This window comes from Nomascus leucogenys, chromosome 13 (genome assembly GCF_006542625.1).
Source record: "Nomascus leucogenys isolate Asia chromosome 13, Asia_NLE_v1, whole genome shotgun sequence".
Classification (NCBI taxonomy): domain Eukaryota; kingdom Metazoa; phylum Chordata; class Mammalia; order Primates; family Hylobatidae; genus Nomascus; species Nomascus leucogenys.
This window is the reverse complement of record NC_044393.1, coordinates 41,539,450-41,543,311: the sequence shown is the minus strand read 5'-3', so window position 1 is coordinate 41,543,311 and position 3,862 is coordinate 41,539,450. Positions and strand designations below refer to the sequence as shown.

The 3,862-nt window shown below is 46.9% G+C and overlaps 1 pseudogene; it reads left to right on the top strand.

The window, feature by feature from the left end:
* Nucleotides 1–694: 694 nt before the first annotated feature.
* On the top strand, nucleotides 695–3,587 carry LOC101178149 (annotated as a pseudogene).
* The last annotated feature ends 275 nt before the right edge of the window (nucleotides 3,588–3,862 follow it).

Here is a 3,862-nt window from a genome sequence, read left to right as displayed (position 1 = left end):
AACTATGGATAGATCTCAAAATCAGGATTCGGTTTTTCTTATTTATTTATTATGCTTTAAGTCCTGTGATACATGTGCAGAACATACAGTTTTGTTACACAGGTATACATGTACCATGGTGGTTTGCTGCACCCATCAACTCGTCATCTAGGTTTTAAACCCTACATGCATTAGGTATTTGTCCTAATGTTCTCCCTCCCTTGCCCCCCACCCCCTGACTGGCCCTGGTGTGTGATGTTCCTCTCCCTGTGTCCATGTGTTCTCATTGTTCAATTCCTACTTGTGAGTGAGAACATGCACCACAACCAAATTTTTTACTGTTGAGTTTTGAGAGTTTATTACATATACTAGATACTAGTTATTTGATGGATATATGATTTGCAAATATTTTCTCCCACTCTGTAGTTTGTCTTTCCATCCTCCTCACATGGGCTTTCACTGAGCAAAAGCTTTTAATTTTGATAAGAAATAATTTATCAATTTATTATTTTATGTATCATGATTGGCGGTTTAGTCTAAAATGTATTTTCTGTGCATGGTGTTTTCATATGCATATTAATTTATATTCTGTGTCTCTAGAGGTCTGCCCTTTTTCATTACTAATATTTTTATTTCTTTATCTCTTTTTCCTTCCCTCTCTCTCTTCTTTCCTGACTCTGCCAAAAAGCATGAGAACAATGTTGACCAAATACTCATGGCTGAATACTTCCCCGCCATGGTGGAGTTTGTGTCACACACATTCCACCTGCAGAGCACAGACTCATATGCCTACAAGCTGGTGTATGTCCTGAGTTCCTAGAGGAAGAAGGTTGGTAACCACATCCTTTCCTTCCCAGCCCTCCTTTACTTGCTACCAATAATGGATAGGGGTGTGGTGTCTAATTAAGGAGTCTTGGTTTATCATTTGTAGTCCATAACAAAGTAAAATTTGAGGTCTATAGTATAGGAAGGTATAATGTCTAGTTTAGTAATTTTAAGTTTTTAGAAAACATTTTACTTTGAAACATCTAAGAACTTATTCAAATCTAATTAATAGTGCTTAAAACATTTTTTCAGTCTTCATCTTTTCTATGACATTATTCAACTGAAGAATGACTTCAAAATAAGGACTACTAAAGAGTTGAAGCTACTGAGTTAAAAAAAATATGTGGACTAAAAATGTCCATAAAACAAGATTGAGAAGTTCTTCAAATTTTATGTCAAAGACATAAAATAACAACAGATAATTAGAAAAATGGGAAAACTGGAGACAGAGTGAGAGAGAGAGAGAGAAAAAGAGAGAGAGAGAGAGAAAGAGATGCAGATTCAGAAGCAATAAGGAACCCCCATCAGTCCTGAGAGGCTGCTGTGTGGTCAGTTCCTCTTCTCTGATTTCCACCTGCTCTGAGCTCCTTGGTGGGTCTGCACTTAATGAACCGAAGGGGTTTTTACACTCTTTCTCAGACTACAGCGTTTAATCCTAAATGATTTCCTTTTAATCGAGTCACTACAGGATGCAATCAGGAATGCACTGTTTATCTGAGCTGCAGGTATGTACAATGAAAATGATCTCCCAGTGGAGCACTTTTGGTTAGGAGGGAGAAGTGGGATTGCTCTTCCTCCTTCAGCACTAAGATCCTGCAAGAAGGGCAGAGGGACCCCAACCCCGCACAGAGCTTATGCCTCTGGAAAGACTCTGTGCAAGGCCCTGGCTGGTTCTCTGCCCCCTGCTCTCTGGGCTGGAGCCTTCCACGTGGCTTCCTGAATCTGGCAGTCCCTGAGTCAGTGTGGGCTTTGATAGGAATGTATTATGAGGAAGGAGGATATGGAATGGAAAGAAATAGAATTGAGTGGAAAGAAGAGCAAGGAACATTTCAAAGTGCTTTTTGCAATGGGGCAGATGTTATTTCTTGAAGCCATTGTCCCAAGGGTGTGTGCCTGTGTGCAGGGAGCGCTGTCTGTCATTCTTCTTGCTGGAGGTCAGGTGGAAGGTTTGACAATATGCTGTAGATGAGGCTCCCTCTGTCCCAGGGCTGAGGTTACCCTGAAAACTCTTGGAGATCCAACACCCTCCCAGGCACGTGGTGCCATCCTCTGGGAATGCAGTTGCAGGATCAGATGCCTGCTGAGAGTGAAGCTGGGTCTCATCGTGGGAGAGGTGGAGGTGAAGCTGGAGACAGAGGATGCATTAGTGGGGTCTGACTCAGCCTGTGTCTGCCCCAGGACCCACCATGCACACCTGCTCTTTGCTCTTAATTCCTTAATCTGGAGAAGGTTCCCCAGATTTTACCTCCAGTGAACTGATGCCAGGCCCATGAGTGAGCTCCCTAATGCAGTACCATGTTTGGGCCTCTCCCTACAATGACAGCATCTTCACTTTCAGGTATTTAGGTGCAGAAAGAGGGGCATGTTCACTGTAATCTCTCTGTGTGCATTAGATAGCATCCAAGACAGTATTCTCAATAGAGCTACTGCTGGGGAGAACTAGGTGTGGGAAATTTGAAGACGACATTGACAACTGCCCTTTCCAAGAAAGCACAGAGCTGAACGATGTAAGACAGGACACCAGCTTCCCTCCTGGACAAAGCTGTGGATGCCGCATAGGGTGTGGTGTGGGCACAGGTGCAGCTGACAAAGAGACTTAGAGGAGTGAGCCTGCAGCAGCCTCTACCAGGCTACCCTGCTTGTGCCTTAGTGGGGAGTGCAGAGGGGCAGGCAGCCACGGCTCCACTTGCAGGCTCCTGGCCAATCTGAGTTTCCTGACTCTGCCCTGTCATGCCACTGCAGTGGCCTGTACCCAGGGCACATGGCCTTCAGACTGCTCTTGTCTGCCTGGGGTCCCAGTCTCGTAAGCCTGAGCAGAGGCTGTTTCCTCTCTGGTCTTCCTCCCCAGTCTTCATCTGCCTTCTGAAGAAAGAGCGTGGTAGGGATCCAATATCACCTCTCTTTCAGTGTGCAGTTCTCAGGGTCCCCCTCCTCTAATCCAGAGCCTGAGGCAGGTGGAGGCTGAGGAGGGGCCCCACTGCCCTCCCTCCCTCGTCCTGTCCTGGCCCCTGCTGAGCTGCAATGCCTGGTCCAGAGGACAGGGACAGGGGACGAGGGGAAGCCCAGCTCTGGGGACAGCCTACCTAGGACAGGTGGACCCCCTCATCAAAGGATTAACTAATAGGTTAAACATTGGCCTACATCTGAGAGCAGCTCTGGGGAGACAAAGTGACTTTTGGTGCTCTTGGGGGTATGAATCACACAGGCCAGCCTGTGGAGTCCCAGGAGGCCACTGTCTGGAAAGTGGGTCCTAACACAGGTTACCTTGAGTGAAGAGGGAGCCCCAGATCTGGAAGCAGCTAAGAAATGTCCGAGGAGTGAGGCTGGATGGCCCCACATGAGGACGAGAGCCGCATTCATCAACTGACAGCTTGGGAATTGTGCAAGATGGATATTGATCCTTTGCTCAGAGTGGGAGCCATGAGCTTCCTGAGCCCCTGTCCCCAATGCCTCGCCTATGCTTTCCCTCCCAGATGCTCACCTGCTTTTTCACTTTTAGGACCCAGCCCTGGGTAATGCAGTGTGAGCTCCTGAACAAGACCTGCTCAGAGGGGTTCCCCTGATTGCTTCTCACCCACAGGCCCAGGCTCAGGCTGCCCTCACCTCTGTGGACACTGGCAATTCTCCAAAGGTGGCTCTGCTGTAGCCGACCAGCTCCATACTTGTTTGTTCTTTTCAATTTACAACTCCCTTGGATTCATGACTGGGCATGCAGATGCTGTCAAAGGAAATTCCACACTTCTCCAGGTTCCTCATGTAGAATATAGGTCATTAAACATCAGCATTTCCAGAAGCTTTGTGTGCTAGTGTTCTGGAGGGAGGGGCCTGGGCAGTTGAT